At 41.5% G+C, this 17,710-nt stretch overlaps 1 protein-coding gene across 5 annotated transcripts in view; it reads right to left on the bottom strand.

Annotated features, from left to right (window-relative positions):
• The window catches only part of GTDC1 (glycosyltransferase like domain containing 1), a 395,866-nt gene that overhangs the window by 220,659 nt on the left and 157,497 nt on the right, over positions 1–17,710 (bottom strand). The gene's annotated exons all lie outside the window — the stretch shown is intronic.

Raw genomic sequence — 17,710 nt, 5'->3', positions numbered from 1 at the left:
GAGGATAAGCGCTGTAAAAACGCTAGAGCAAGCTTGGTCCCTTTTTAAGGACACAGTCACCGAGGCGCAAGATCTTCATATACCACGTATCAACAAAGGATCCAAGAGGAAAAAGAACAAAGAACCGGCGTGGTTCACTGTAGAGGAGAAGGAAGCGATCAGAGACAAGAAAACTTAGTTTAAGGAATGGAAAAGGTCAAAAACAGACAAAAACTGGAATATGCACAAACAACATCAATGCAGATGCCATAAGGCGGTAAAAGGAGCCAAAAGAGACTATGAGGAAAAAATAGCCAAGGAGGCGAAAAACTTCAAGCCGTTCTTTCGATACATTAAGGAGAAACGACCCGCGAAGGAAGAGGTGGGGCCGTTGGATGACAATGGAATAAAGGGAGTACTAAAGGAAGATAAAGAAATCGCTGAAAAACTGAACACATTTTTTGCGTCTGTATTTACCGAAGAGGATATACGCAACATAATGGAACCCATCAGGCTCTATGCTGGAAACGAAGACGGGAAACTGACAGGGCTGCACGGTCAGTCTAGAAGAGGTATACAGACAGATTGATAGGCTAAAGAGCGATAAAACCCTGGGACTGGATGGCATCCATCCAAGGGTCATCAAGGAACTGAAAGAGACTATAGCTTAATTGCTTCAACTAATAGCCAACCTGTCAATCAAATTGGGGAAGATTCCGGAAGACTGGAAGGTGGCAAATGTTATGCCGATCTTCAAAAAGGATTCGAGGGGAGATCCAGGAAACTACAGACCGGTGAGTCTAACCTTGGTACCGGGAAAGATGGTAGAGGCGCTGATAAAGGACCGCATCATTGATCACCTTGACGGACACGGTCTGATGAGGACCAGCCAGCACGGCTTCAGCAAAGGCAGATCTTGTCTGATGAACTTGCTGCACTTCTTCGAGGGGGGCGATCCAGTCGACATTGTTTATATGGATTTTCAGAAGACGTTCGACAAGGTTCCACATGAACGACTACTTTGGAAGATTGCGAGTCATGGAATCGAGGGTGAAATACTCACGTGGATCAAAAACTGGCTGGAGCATAGGAAACAGAGAGTGGGGATGAATGGACAATACTCGGACTGGAAGAGCGTCATCTGTGTTTCAAGTTTCAAGTTTATTAGGATTTTATATACCGCCTATCAAGGTTATCTAAGCGGTTTTACAATCAGGTACTCAAGCATTTTCCCTCTCTGTCCCGGTGGGCTCACAATCTAGCTAATGTACCTGGGGCTATGGAGGACTGAGTGACTTGCCCAGGGTCACAAGGAGCAGCGCGGGGTTTGAACCCACAACCCCAGGGTGCTGAGGCTGTAGATCCAACCACTTCGCCACACACTCCTGTAGGATGTGGGGTGCTGCAGAGCTCGGTGCTTGGACCCGTGCTCTTCAACATCTTTATAAACGATCTGGAAATTGGTACGAGTGAGGTGATTAAATTTGTGGACGATACTAAGCTATTCAGAGTAGTGAAGACGCAGGAGAACTGCTAAGATCTGCAACGTGATATAAACATATTTGAGAAATGGGCTGCGACATGGCAAATGAGGTTCAACGTGGATAAGTGTAAGGAAATGCATGTCGGTAACAAAAATCTCATGCATGAATACAGGATGTCTGGGGGTGTACTTGGAGAGACCTCCCAGGAAAGAGACTTGGAAGTTCTGATCGACAAGTCGATGAAGCCGTCTGTGCAATGTGCGGCGACGGCAAAAAGGGCGAACAGAATGCTAGGAATGATTAAAAAGGGGATCATGAACAGATCGGAGAGGGTTATCATGCCGCTGTACCGGGCCATGGTGCGCCCTTACCTGGAATACTGCGTCCAGCACTGGTCGCCATACATGAAGAAGGACATGGTACTACTCGAAAGGGTCCAGAGAACAGCGACTAAAATGGTTAAGGGGCTGGAGGAGTTGCCATAGAGTGAGAGATTGAAGAAACTGGGCCTCTTCTCCCTTGAAAAGAGGAGACTGAGAGGGGACTTGATCGAAACGTTCAAAATACTGAAGGGAATAGCCTTAGTAGATAAAAGACAGACTGTTCACCCTTTCCAAAGTAGGGAGAATGAGAGAGCACTCTCTAAGTTGAAAGGGGATAGATTCCGTACAAACATAAGGAAATTCTTCTTCACCCAGAGAGTGGTGGAAAACTGGAATGCTCTTCCGGAATCTGTTATAGGGGAAAACACACTTCAGGGTTTCAAAACAAGGTTGGACAAGTTCCTGCTAAATTGGAATGTACGCAGGTGAGGCTGGACTCATTTAGAGCACTGGTCTTTGACCTGAGGGCCACCGCGTGAGCAGACTACTGGGCAGGATGGACCACTGGTCTGATCCAGCAGCGGCGGTTCTTATGTTAAATAACTAAATGGATAGTACCAGAGTGGTCCTTGGGTGAAGTTTGCTTAGAGCCAGAGGTTATCAGGTTTGTTGTGATATTCAGAGCTGTTAACTGGATGACTTATAACAGCAAAAACACTATCCAGATAGTGTCTGAATATCACAGCTATCTGGATAGCGCCGTCAATTTGAAGCACTATGCAGATATTCAGTGGCAGCTGCTATCCAGATACTGCCACTGAATATCTGGATTTGTTTTGTTAATGGCGGTCTGGGTTTAAAACAAAGGAACAAAGCAGCAGGCTCTATATGGGAAGAAGAGGGGGGTTTAAAATCCAGTATAGCCTGCACAAGGAATTCTGCTGACCCCTACAGTCACTGGTAGTGGAAGCAAGGCATGCTTATTTGAAAAGGGACCCTGTTTCTTGGGTTTCAGTGAGGATACACGGAGCACTGGAAGGGTGCAGATATTTGCTGGGAAATGTCTGATTAAACCATGCAGAACATCAAACCTGCTCTTTATGATGCCAATCTAAACAGATATGTTTATCTGGGTAGTGACTGAATATTTCTGCTCTATGAATAAATTTAGACTCAGTCCCTGGAAAGAATAATCATACTGCAGCCAACATTTCAAAACCACTGTGCCAAGAGTGTGGCACAGTGGTTAAAGTTACAACCTCAGTACCCTGAGGTTGTGGGTTCAAACCCACACTGCTCTTTGTGACTCTGGGCAAGTCACTTAATCCCCCATTGCCCAGGTACATTAGAGTGTGAGCCCCCAGAACAGAGAGGGAAACATGCTTGAGTACTTGAATAAATTCATGTAAACTGGTCTGAGCTCCCCTGGGAGAACGGTACAGAAAATTGAACAAATAAAATATGTAATTGGCATCATGGCTAATAACTGACTGCCCCATTTGATCATGAAACAGTGTAGCCTGCAAGGTGTCAGGCGTGGCTCTGGCTGTCTTGTTACGCAGACTGGATGGATAATATAGGCCTTATCTGTCTTCATTTACTGTCTTACTATCTCCCTTTTATAATAATAATAATAATTTATTTCTTATATACCGCTATACCGTGAAGTTTGAAGCGGTTTACAATAAAGATACATTTGACAGTACATGGGATAGAAACGGTTTACAACAAGAACATAAGAAGTTGCCCCCGCTGAGTCAGACCAGAGGTCCATCTTGCTCAGCGGTCCGCTCCCGTGGCGGCCCATCAGGCCTAGTGCCTGAACAGTGATCCCTGATTAATTTTATAACTTACCTCTAATCCCATCCCTATAATCTACCTCTACTCTTATCTGTACCCCTCAATCCCTTTGTCTTCCAAGTACCTGGGATGCAAGTGGTTTACATTAAAGATTCATTTTGTCAGTACATGGGATACAAGTGGGTTACAGTAAAGGTATATTTTGTCAGTACATGGGATACAAGTGGGTTACAGTAAAGATATATTTTGTCAGTACATGGGATGCAAGTGGGTTACAATACAAGTGGTTTACTATCAAGGTGCATTTTGTCAGTGTAAGGGATACAGGTGGGTTACCATAAAGATACATTTAGTCAGTACATGGGTTACAATAAAGATACGTTTTGTCAGTACATGGGGTGCAGGTGGGTTACAGTACATGAGATTCAAGGTGGAAAGTATAATTAGTTTCGGGCCTTGGAATTAGGGAGCAAGGTGGAAGGGTCATGGCAATGAAGAGTTGGGTATGGGAATTTAGAATTTGTTAAACAGTCGAGTTTTCAGGGATTTTCTAAAGTCTGTGTATGTAGTGGCCTCAAGTATGGGCTTTTCAAGCCATGTGTTCAGCCTAGCTGCCTGGAATGATAACATTCTATCTAGAAACGTTTTGTATTGATAAGATTTCAAGGAGGGGTAATTAAATAGGTTTGTTCTGCAAGTGCTCTTGTTGGACTCGTTGGGGGAGAACTGGGAGATTAGGTAAGCTGGAAGAATCCCAAAGACAGTTTTGTAGCAAAAACAAGCAAACTTGAAGAGGACTCTGAATTCTGCGGGTAACCAGTGGAGTTTCTGATAATAAGGGGAAATGTGTTTCCATTTTTTTAAAACCGTGGATTAGTCGGATCGCGGTGTTCTGAATTAATCTCAGCTTGTTGAGGTTCTTTTTATAAGCTCCTAGGTATATGATGTTACAGTAATCTAGGGTGCTTAAGTCTCATTTGAAAGGAAGCTCTGAAATGAGAGGGTATAGGATGAAGTTAAGAGGTGATAGGCTCAGGAGTAATATAAGAAAATATTTTTTTACAGAAAGGGTGGTAGATGCATGGAACAGTCTCCCAGAAGAGATGGTGGAGACGGAGACTGTGTCTGAATTCAAGAAAGCATGGGATAGGCACGTGGGATCCCTTAGAGAGAGGAAGAGATAATGGTTACTACGGATGTGCAAACTGGATGGACCATTTGGTCTTTATCTGCCATCGTGTTTCTGTGTTTATCAAGCTGTGCTAAAAGTTTTTAGCGGTAGCCAGAGAGTTAAGTGCTACGACGCTCATAGGAATTCTATGAGCATCGGAGCATTTATCTCGCCGGCTTGGCGCTAAAAACCTCTAGCGCAGCTTGTTAAAAGGGGGCTCTATGTTAGTATGTAATGTTGCTTGCATATTAGAAATCAACTCTCCACATTTACACTTCTGGTGGCCTGGCACTTTTGAATTTCAACTTTCTGTTTTTCTTAAATTGCATTTTTCATGCCAGTTTTTTATTTTTAAAGTCAAAACAAGACCTGACTATACTGAAACCTAGTGCTGAGAGAGTGAAGATGCTTTATAAGGTATGCTCAGAGAAGTGAAACTCTGAAGAGGGGGTGAAAACCCTCTCTTAAGGTAAGAGTTTACTGTCCAATAATACTGTTAACAGTATTAAGATTAAAATTTTTTCATGATTTTTACTAGTTCTCAGAGAGTGATTTTGAACTATTCATGCAATGATTGAACAGTAAACTCTTACCCTAAGAGAGGGTTTTCACCCCCTCTTCAGAGTTTCACTTCTCTGAGCATACTTTATAAAGCAGGGGTGTCCAATGTCGGTCCTCGAGGGCCACAATCCAGTCGGGTTTTCAGGATTTCCCCAATGAATATGTATGAGATCTATTAGCATACAATGAAAGCAATGCATGCAAATAGATCTCATGCATATTCATTGGGGAAATCCTGAAAACCCGACTGGATTGCGGCCCTCGAGGACCGACATTGGACACCCCTGTTATAAAGCATTTTCACTCTCTCAGCACTAGGTTTCAGTATAGTCAGGTCTTGTTTTAACTTTATACATATATTTGGACTGACTTTTTGTTATAAATATTTTCCCTGTGTAGTGTGAACGGAGTTTTTTATTTTTGGCCTAAATTCTAACCTGTGAAGTATGTATTTTGTAGATAATGGTGAGGTATGATGATTGATGTTTAAAGGACTGGACTGTCTGTTTGATGAGTGGTCCATAGCAAATACAAGATTTAAAGGTGTATAATAGTACTGTGTATAAAGGCAGAATGAGGGGGCAAGAAACAAATATTTACAGGGATAAAGGAGAATCAAAATGGGAGGGCAGAACAGTTTCTGAGTAGACAGAGGGAAACAGTTGGTGATAGGATATTAAATAGGAGAGGAGATGAAGTGTATGGAGAACATTGAGGGATGTACGTAAGACTTCTGCCCTTGGGGGAGTAAATTTAGCAAATAAGTATGAGTAATAGTAATTGAGGATAAAAGAATGAGAAGGATACAGTAGAGCAGGGTTGTCAAAGTCCCTCCTCGAGGGCCGCAATCCAGTCGGGTTTTCAGAATTTCCCCAATGAATATGCATGAGATCTATTAGCATACAATGAAAGCAGTGCATGCAAATAGATCTCATGCATATTCATTAGAGGAAAATCCTGAAAACCCAACTGGATTGCGGCCCTCGAGGAGAGACTTTAACACCCCTGCAGTAGAGGGAGAAGTTGGGGAAGGCCAGTTAATACAGGTGAGCCATTTGGTCAAGCAGCAGTCTGACTGAAGACACAAAGGCATGGAAATAATAGAATAGGAAGAGCAGAGTGGAATGAAATGAATAAATGAGATGTTAGAAAAAACGATTGCTAGAAATGTATTTCCTATAGACTTGGATGTGTTCAGAGGACTAGGCCAAAGTAAACATATTTACTCTAGAGGCAGATGTTTGACAGAATAACTCTGAATTGCTTGGAAAGAAGTCCAGGCTCCTAATACCTCATGCGCTCAAATTCCTTCCAAAACTGAGTTTTGTGCACTATAAACTTTTATCTGACAGCATAAAAGGGCAAACACCATAATCTGTCAGATTGGCAGATGCAGGCTGTGATAGCTCTTAAGGGGCATAGATGCCTATAGTAGCTAACCAAATAACAAAAGTATTTGAATCTGCTTCATAGTATGTTCTGTAAGCTATGCTAATTTTTGACATAACAGGAAATTTTCAGAACAAATTCTCCAGTTACGCTGGTTTGATAATGATTTCCTGTCATGAACTGTTTTTATCATGTGCCTCCTGCCTTTTAACATGTTGGAGAGGCACATTTTAATCAGATTAATTTGAAGAAACCGATAGGTATCTGTTTAGCTCATAACTTCTGCTTCTGTTTCTTATTCAGTCAGAAGAACATTATTTTTGGAATGTCTTAAAACACATTTTCCTTTAAATGCAGCAGGTGTAAAAGTTAGTCAGTGCAACCATCAGGTTGCTTCGGATGGAGTTAATTTTGTAACAGCCCACATAGTCTTGACTTACCCACATATTTTATGACTGTTTTCAAATTAATTACCTGCTAGGAAAGCTTAGGCACATGTTTAAAAAAAAAAAATTAAAAATTATCCATAAAAGTACAAATGTTTCTCCAGCTCCACCTCTAGGATTATCTGTGCTTGCTGAGGGTAAATGAATGTGTCACATATTGAGTGGATTATTATGTAAATAGCCATTTCCATGAGTAAAGCACAGTTTTACCAAGAAAATGATTTTGAGAATTATCCTATTAGAGGTTTCTATATGGCACAAAACATTGAAAAACTGTAAAAATGAATGAAGGAATGAATAAATGACCAATTCAAAATGACCCTTTCCCCATCATCTTATAGACGTAATATGTTTTATATTTAGTGTTAAATACAGTGATGTTTTTTGAAGAAGAAAAAAAAAAGAATAATAATGTGTATGGATTGCTTTTAGTAGGGTCGGTGTGCAAAAAGCAAAGCAATGAAATATGTGCTAAAATGGCATGCATTTTTTTAACATGGATATTAACTATTAGGTTTATTAGGTGGCCATCTTATTTTTTTCCAATTTGACTTTAAAAGCCTCCATATGCCTCAAAACCCCTCATTTTTTATTAAAAAGGGGAGGGGGAGGGGGTTTGTCATTGTTCAATTTGGGTGCGGCAGTGCGGCACTTGAGGGGGGAGGAACTTCAGGCTTCACCAGTACTCATATCTCGGGGAGGGTGGGATTGGAGCCCATATGGAACATTTGTTGGGCCAGAAATTTTAGATGGAACAGTGTGGGGTAGATTCTGTAAAGGACGCCTAACTGTAGGTGTCCACGATTTCGACGACCACCGGCTTAGGCAGCCAAATAAAGTGGATAATAAGGCCAATTAATAATTTTAACAAGCATTAACTGGAACTTAAGAGTCATAACACTGGATGCGATTCTACAAATAAACGTCCATTCTGTTTGCACTTTTGTGGACGCCCATTGGAAAAAACTGCCTAAAAAGTAGGCATAGCATGGGAGAGGCTTTGATGTAGACATCTCTAGTGCAATTAGCATATTTCCGAGCTCCCGAGTGAGTCTACCTAACGCCTACATTGTAGGCAATTGAAAAGCAGGTTTACTTTTGAACATGACTTGGATGGGACTTAGGTGGGCTTTGGACGTCTTCAATGCGTTCTGCTAAATAGGTTTTGAGGCTTTTATTTTTGCTTTATTAAGCTCAAAATACATTAAATAATGCACCACATAAACAGGGCACATGAATACAGACCTCACTATGGCTTCTAGTTCAGAGCAAATGGATGGCTCCAGCTGCACAATGGTGACCTCATTGTGAGCACACACCAATATGTCAAAACACACCGCTAGCAAGTATTGGAGGAAGCTGCCACAGTCATTCAAACTGAAAAATTAAATCATAAAAAATAATAAATTGTGGAGAAAAAACAACCTCAATACAGTGGTTCCTGGGCCACAAGATACCCAAAGGAAACTGTATCATCATTGGAATTTTAAAAAACTCCAAACCATGAATATGTTTCAATCATTCAAAAATAGAAAACTTCTTCAATATTATAAACTCATTGAATTTCAGGCTTCACACTAATAAACTTATGTCTGAGGGCTACAAGCAACATAGCAGTTCACAGAAAAATGTATAACTTGTGGCTGGCATGAAACAGATATAAAAATATTTTGAACACTGTCCAGAAGTAAATATATCCAACAAAACTTTTCTTAATAACTGGAACAGAATTTCTAAGGCACAGCCGTTAGCTTCAGCTCTGTTGTCTTTTCCCGACAGAGGTCCACCTGTTTCCCTGCTTGTATGCGCCATGTCAGGGGATTCTTCAAAACTTAGTAGCTTCAGGAACATGCCCGCAGACGCACGGCATAGTTTTTTTTCAAAATGACTTTATTGTGAGATCATCAAGGTGCACCTGGAAGGTAGAATGCCACTAATAACATAGGAATATGTGTTGGGAGAGCTGACCATACTTGGGAATCAAACCCATGACCTTTGGAAGATGAGAACAAGGCTTTTACCCATTGAGCCACAGCAGCTTCCATTCAGGTGCCTCTTCCTGACATGTGATGTGATACCTTATGGATCATTCCTAAGGTAGGATCGTCTTTTGGCTCTCTTGGCAGCACAATTAGCAGGAGTGGACAACATGCAAGTGAATATCCTGAGTTGTCATACACTGGATCCCGGAGAGTGGTCTCTGTCTCAGGTGGCCTTCAACAGCATTGTACTGCACTGGGGGTGACCAGCGTTTGATCTCATTGCATCAGCCAGCAACAAGAAGGCTGTTTGGTTCTTCAATCAAAGATATGAGCCAGGAAGCAATGGCCTGGATGCTCTGATCCAGCCCTGGTCTCAAGCAGAGCTTTCTATATGTGTTTCCTCATGGTCAATGATAGAACAGGCCTCTGAAGGATAAGGACCCACAAAGGGTGAGTACTTTTGTTTGTCCCAGAGTGGCCAAGATGGCCGTGGTATGCAGACCTGGTGCGTCTACAGAGGGGCAAGAGGCTCAGGCTTCCTTGTCATCTTAGACTCCTTTTGCAAGGCCAAATTGCCCTGGCTTCTCATCCGGATGTGTCCAGATTTTTAAAGGGAGCATTGCTTCTTCTCCCTCGTGTGCCAGCCCTTTCCATCATGGAATCTTAAATCTTGTCTTGCAGGCACTAACTCAGGCTCCGTATGAGCCCATGGAGAAGGCCTTGCTCATGGAATTAACAGTCAAGACTATATTTTTAGTGACCATAACTTTGGCAAGAAGAATATCAGAATTACAGGCTGTGTCCTGCAGGGAACCCTTCCTCAAGCTTTTAGAGGTTGGTGTCTCACTTCTAACGGTACCTTCCTTCTTACCAAAGGTAGTTTAGAGTTTTTACATAAATCAGGAAGTGTGTCTCCCGGCCTTTTTGCACTCTAGGGCTAAAAAAGAAGACAAGATCCTGAAATGCCTGGATGTTCAAAGAGTTCTTTTACGTTATTTGGAGATGATGAACGAATTTCGCTTGTCAGATCATCTCTTTGTGCTCCTGAGTGCAGCAAGATGGGACAGTCGGCATCAAAGGCAACCATTTCAAGATGGATTCGACTGGCAGTTTCTTTGTTCTAAATCGGGAGCAGAAAACAGTCTGCCATGGGAGTAAAGTCACAGTCCACCAAAGGGTTGGCATCATCCTGGGTGAAGGTTAGAGCAATCTCTTCTGAAGAAATTTGTAGGGCAGCCACAAGGTCTCATATCCATACTTTTACCAAGTTTTACAGGGTGGATGTAGCAGCCATAGGGAATGCAGAGTTTGGTTCTGTGGTGCTGGCAGTAGACTCATTTGTCCCTTCCTAGGCACTGGTGACTGCTTTGGTATGTCCTGTAGGTCAAGACTGATACTCCTGTTGCACTAGAATGGAAGATTGGGTTCTTACATCTCTAATCTTCTTTCTTGTAAACAGAACTATCAGTCTTGATGCCCACCCTGTCAGTTTGTTAGCCGTCTTTCTGTCTCAGACATGACTTGAAGGTCAGACATCTTGTTTACTTCCACTGATGTCTAGGGTCAGGGAGGAAAATACATTTTATTGCAGTAGTATTGAATTTACAAACTTTCAAATTGTTGATGCAAGTTGCACAGAGATTTCATTTGACCTTGTTAGGCATTGCAAAATGTTATAATTAATGCTGGCTTTTTTTGATGAGCAGAACAGACTTGTGTTGTCTTGGGGAGAATCCCCATGTTCCCTCTCTCTTTGTATACATTCTAGGGATGACTAACTGCTTTGATACAGACTGAGGAATATGTAAATTAGGCTCTCTATAGACTTCAAAGTAAATGAGGGTAAATATCCATTGGTCAAGACTGATATTCCTTTTTTACAAGAAAGAAGATTAGCAAGGTAAGAACCTAATTTTCCATTAGTGCAAATCCCACTCCTAAGTTTTGGGCACCAGACTTGCGCCTGATGAAATCTGGTGTAAATGCTGGTGCCCAAGTTAGTGCAGTTGGACAGTATTCTGTAACTCCACATGTGCAACTTTTCAGAATGTCCCCATGACCTCACTTCTTTTGAGATACATATCATTGGAGTTAGGCGCCATGCTTTCTGAAATAGCACATATCCAGATGCAAGCATATATTTTAATAAGTGCCCATTCACAACATTTATTGCTTGTTAGTACCCAGTTATATATGTCTCAGAACTCATTATCCAGTTTATTTGTACCCAGTCTCAGAAGCACACCTGGGGGTTAGTGCATAGATTAGTATAATAGCACAGGGGGTTTGCCTGTGGGCAGGGCATGGTTGGGTTGCACACTTGTGCCTAAAACTTCTAGAATACAGTAAGTTGTACGCATTGGTGCCAAATTTTAGGTGTGTTTTTATATACAGCACTATATGTAATGTGAAAAGTTTCTGTGAGAGGACAGTTCATTGATTTTCAAGGTTGGAGGGGAATCAATCTAAATCGCCCCTTGAACTCTTACTTACAGCAAAATTTTTTAATGGGAAAAGACGCTCAGAGATGCCACCACGATACTCAAAAAACTTCATAGTATCTGGCTTTATGTATCCATTTCTCACTGGGTCTTATTATATTTATCTCAAAACATTTTACTTTTGCCGTTAGAATTAATAAAGATGTTTAAATACTTAGCTTTATATTAGTGGTCAAACTCTCAGGGACTATCATGCCAACATGTTTCACCTGAAGGGTTTCTTCAAGGCTAATATCCCTTTATGTAGCTTTTCGCCCTATGTACCGACCATCTAGTATAATTTACCAAATTTTAGGTGTGTTCATTTATGCCTGCTAGTGTAAAGGCATAAGTGTTTATGCCTAAACAGTACATAAATGCCGATGTATGTAAGTATTTTGGATCGGATTTGGCATGCAAAATTACTGGTACAGAGCACTAGTTTAGTGCTCAGATTTTCGACACCTTTCATCACACTTTATAGAATTGACTCCTTTGCCACCCATTGTCTGAGCAATCCACTTAGAATGCAGGGTCTCTGGGATATTGATTCCGAGTACTTATCAGCACTGTACACATAAAAAATGAAGGCAGATAAAGACCGTAAGGCCTAACCAGTCTGTCCATCCAGGCCATCTACTATCCCTTCCTCTTCCCTAGAGATCCAACGTACTTCTCCCAAGTTTTCTTGAATTCAGATACATTTTCATCTCTACCACCTCCACCAAAGGCCGTTCCACAAATTCACCAAGTTTCAAGTTTATTAGGATTTTATATACCGCCTATCAAGGTTATCTAAGCGGTTTTTACAATCAGGTACTCAAGCATTTTCCCTATCTGTCCCAGTGGGCTCACAATCTATCTAACGTACCTGAAGAAATATTTCCTCAGGTTTCCTCAGGTTTCTCTTGAGTCTGTCCCATTTCACCTTCATCCTATATACTTCTGTCAATGTTATAATAATGATAAGAATTACTATATTATTCAAGTATCTTTGCCAAAAAGGGTGCCAATGACATTAGGCATTAATTAGCTGGATGTAGCAGATCTAACTATGCTTTTTTTTTTTAAACGGATGAATACAAGTTTGTTTCAGCTGAGCAGGTACAAAGTCATCTGTTAATGAGACATTTAAAATATTAGGAACAGGCTCATATCCAGCACAGTCAAACAGAAACTATGATCAGCATTTGATGATAAAGTCTCAGTTCTTGTATCAGTATCAAACAGAGCTTCTGAATTTTTTTCTTAAAAAAAATAAGTGCCACAGTTGAGAGATATTTAAGCTTTGTCATTCCTTGTACGAGTACAATTATTGCTACAAGAATTTGCAGGGTTTGTTTGCTTTTTTAACACTAGTAGGTTTTGTTTTTTTTACATTATAATCCAAGTAATTCACATATTCCCCATGTGCTTCATGATACCGAGATGTGCACTGTTGTCTTCTGGCCTAGCAGAAAGCTAATTTGTCTGATTTTTAAACCAATGGGCACAGGGCAGCATTCTTGAACCTGATGTTAAACCTTCCATATGATTGCAGGCTTCATCTAGCACCTGTAGTAAAGTCTCCTGCCAAAATGAAATGGCTTTTTCAGCATTAGAGACAGTCTTTATGCCCAGATTAGAGAACCAATGGACCTTTACGTTTTCAACATTGATAGGTCCTCATTTTTGGAAAGCAACTGAGATGGATGTGTTGGACAAGGGACAATATACAAAACAGAAGCTTCACAAATGACACTTCATAAATAAGTCCATAATGTAAGTCCACTTCATAATGTAAGTCCACTTCATAATGTAAGTCCACTTCATAATGTAAGTCCATCTCCAACTGTGTAAGAATCAAGGATAAGTTATGCTTGAAAACAAATCACCCCACACATCCATTTTCCAATTTGTGATTTACAAATTAACGTATAAGAAGATAAAAGGTAAAGGGGTCATGCACTTGATATACCACCTTTCTGTGATACAGAGCACATATGCATATAGGGTATGAAATGCTTTAATCTATATACAGAAATTCAAAACAAATATTGACAGGGAGAAATATTACATAATGCACAATACTAATTGTTTGTTTATATGGGATATCTTCAGTGTGACGGTGTAGCTCAAAGCTCAACCGCTCCCATAATTGGCCAACCTTCAATAATAGAAAAAGTCGTTAACCACTCTAGGCCACAAACCAACATTTTCAACTTTAGATCGATATTTTTTTTCTTTTGTGCCGTAATCAAATAGTGTGCAAAAATAATATAATGTGTATACCGGTATCTATTGTCCCTGTGAATATCACACAAAACTATTTGTGAAAAGCCAGTTGAATTCAGTAAAGAATGAGTCGGCTGTACTTAGTTTAAAGAGTCCAGGTTGAGTGTTGATGTGGCTCGCACATTATTTGCAGCAATTTCAACTCCGCAACACTCGCTCTGCACTTGCTCACTTGTTCTATAGAGCTCCGTTTCGAGGGACAAAACCTTCTTCCTCAGGAATGCCCGGATTAAAGAACTGACACAAATGAACGCTGCCAAAAAGACACCAACCATGTTGATGTTCTGAATGCTTCCGGCTAATAAAGGAGCAACCTGAGCGGCACACACGGATATGCATGCTGTAAAGAACAGCCAATGAAAGCTGGGAAAAGAGGGACAAGTAGGTCCATAGAAACTGACTGAGGAACAAAATGATAATAGTCAATAAGAACCAGACATTCAAATTATTCTATTTCACTCAATAGAATCGTTCAATCCATTCGGTTTAACAGAGTTTAGTTCAAAAATCCAGAACTGCTCACGCAAATGTATTTGGGCCATTTTATCTCCAATGTAGTGTCCAGGAATCTGTTCCATCACAAGCCAACGTAATTCATTAAATCGATGTCGCTGTTCCAAACAGTGAGACACACAATTTGATTATAGCACAATTATGGGAGTGGTTGAGCTTTGAGCTCCTTTATGAGCATTGCTCTCTTCAGCTACACCGTCACACTGAGGGTATCCCATATAAACAAATAATTAGTATTGTGCGTCAGGTAATATTTCTCCCTGTCAATATTTGCACATTTGTTTTGAATTTCTCTGAAAAAGTACAGGCCAGTTTAGCCCCGTGGTTGTTAGGATTTAATCTATATACATACATGTGAAGTGTATGCCTTCATTTGCACCAGATTTCAAGCATGTATAAGTGACCATGTGTATTCCAGGTATCCACCCGACAACATCCTGTGCTTTATCATTTAATAAATGATAGTGGAGGCGGAAAGCCTGAGGAACCAAGTTCAGTTCCCACTGTGTTTCCTTGTGACCCTGGGCAAGTCACTTAACCTTCCCCTCATGTACAAAAACTTAGATTGTAAGCCCACTAGGGCCAAAGAAAGTAACTGCATATAATAAATGTAAACCACTTAGATTGTCAACAGGAAGGTAATATATCAAACAGTGGCGTAGTGAGGGTAGGAGGTACTCGGGGAGGTGGTGCCCCCCACGCCTTTCTCTCTGCCCCCTGCTCCTTCCACGCCCCTCATGTCGCACCCTCAGAGGGAGCCAGACTGACATGAGCAGTAGGCCAAAGTAGTTGCTCGCTCTGGCAAAGATATAAAGAGGTAAGGGGGGGGAAGGACGTGAGAGTGGTATGGGGAGGCGGAGAGGTGCCAGCACCCCTACCAAGATGGTGCCTGTGGCGATCTGCCCCCTCCCCTTTACTACGCCACTGATATCAAATTCATGACCCTAAGGAAATGGATGGAAACTAAGCTAAGGTGGTTAACTTTTTGTCTCGACAAAGAAGCAACAGGTTACCGATCTCAAATAACTGGAATATGTTGGCGATCGTTTTTGCCCAGTCACCGAATACATCTGTTAAACTAATAAGCTCACTAGCTATGATGCCAAAAAGAAGGCCTGGTCAGCACTAAGGATGCCAGTGAGTTTTTCTGTAGACTTTACTTTGCAGTTGTTGAATATTCGTTTTTATTTTATGTTTGACAGACCCGGACTCTCCAAGATGCCTCTTCCTCCAAGGATTAACATTGATTTGCTAGACCTTTTGAGGGTCTCTTCTATCCTCTGCTCCTTAATACTTCTGACAATCTCATTGGTTCCCATAAACCAGTATGACTGCTTTGTTCACCCATTCTGCCTATTTGTCCCTAGCTGCTGGGGCACCAGATATTCTATGTAATCTCCAGTTATCTCACTTATTAAACTAAAACTAAACTAAACTAAACCTTAAGTTTATATATCACATCCTCTCTATAAAGATAGAGCTCAGCACGGTTTACAGGAACTTTAATATAAGGAAGGAAAAACATAATACGAATTAGTGATTATAAAGAGGGTAGCAAGATTAAAATTTTTAAGAATGGCCAAGTTTTTACAATATTTTCTTCTGTATTTCACCCAAAATGTGCTTGAATTTTGTCTCTGGTTTTGTACTGCCTTTACCGTTAGGAAATTTTCTCCATAAAATGAATTTTCTTACAGCTTATTTGATACTCTCTAATTCTAACTCCCATGTCATGACCAGGTAGAGCAGGGGTGCCCAACACGTCGATCGCGATCGACAGGTCGCTCGCTCAGGCGATCGCAGAGCGGGTTCCCTTCTTCCCTTCTCTTTTTTCCCCTCTTGACTGGCCTGCTCCTGAATTCTGCTGCTGCCTCCGCTGCTCAACATTAAAAAAAAAAAATAAAACGACTTGGAGAATTTATGCTCCGGGGGCTAACGTGTGCTTGTACCGGCTTCTCTTCCCTCTGAAACCAGAAGTTAAGTTCGGGGGGGAGAGAAGGGAAGCCGGCACGCATTTATTAGAGCCCCATTCGCGGGCTAAAGCGGGAGACAGGTCAGTGAAGCTTGCGATTTGCTCTTCTTGCTGCCAGGTCCTGCCAACTTTCTGTTTCCTCAAAGGCAGGGCCCAGCAGCATTTCTCCCAATAGGTCGATCTTGGGCCGATCAGCCTTCCTCTCCCCGACGTCAATTCTGCCGTCGGAGAGGAAGTTCTGGCCAGCGGAACTTCCTCTCCGACGGCAAAATTGATGTCGGGGAGAGGAATGCTGGTGGGCCCGAAGCAAGGAGAGCTTGGCCGGCGGCGGGCGGTTTTGGGGGCCTGTTATCCGATGGCAGCGGCAGTGGCAGTGGCTTGGGGGAGGGCAGGGAGGGAGAAAGAGGGCAGTCAGGGAGACAGAAGGAAAGAAGAGAAACAGAAAAAAAGAAAGGGGGCATGAAGAGAGAAAGAAAGAGAGGGCAGGGAGAGAAGAAGAAAACTTTGGGGGGGGAATGAGGTCAGGAGGAGAGGAAGCATACAGGCTAAAAGAAGGGAAGAAAGATTGGATGCACAGTCAGAAGAAGAAAGTGCAACCACAGACTTATGAAATCACCAGACAAGGTAGGAAAAATGATTTTATTTTAAATTTAGTGATCAAAATATGTCTGAATTTATATCTGCTCTCTATATTTTACAATGTGGTCCCCTTTTACTAAACCGCAATAGAGGTTTTTAGCGCAGGGAGCCTATGAGCGTCGAGAGCAGCGCTGGGCATTCAGCGCAGCTCCCTGCGCTAAAAACTGCTATCGTGGTTTAGTAAAAAGGGAGGGGGTGGGTATGTGTCTATTTTTGTATGGTTGTTACTGAGGTGACAGTGCATAGAGTCATCTGCTTTGACCTCTTTGAAAAAACCCCGGAATAGGAATGATAATTAACAATTCTATGCGTACAGTGTGCGTTGTGTTTTTTTTTAAAATTTTATTGTTGGTAGATCATTTTGACTTGGTCATTTTAAAAGTAGCTCGCAAGCACAAAAAGTGTGGCCACCCCTGAGGTAGAGTGTTCCTTTTTGGAACTGTGAGATATTTGAAAAAGTCTTTATTTCATTTTTGTATCTTTCTTATTCTTGAGATTTGATTGTAGGCAGCTTCCTTCTAAGATATTCACTCATCTTTTATTAAGTTTTACAAACACCTGATGAGGCGGATTTAACAGAATGATTGACTGTTTTCTATTTTCTCTGTGTGACTGCGGTCTCACGCTGTGTTGCATCAGATTTCTGGAATTCTGCTACAGCGAAATCAGCAAGCTCTAACAATAAATATTTTGGCTG

This window comes from Geotrypetes seraphini, chromosome 5, assembly GCF_902459505.1.
Source record: "Geotrypetes seraphini chromosome 5, aGeoSer1.1, whole genome shotgun sequence".
NCBI lineage: Eukaryota > Metazoa > Chordata > Amphibia > Gymnophiona > Dermophiidae > Geotrypetes > Geotrypetes seraphini.
Note: the sequence above shows the minus strand (reverse complement) of the source record. Positions and strands in the feature narration are given on the sequence as shown.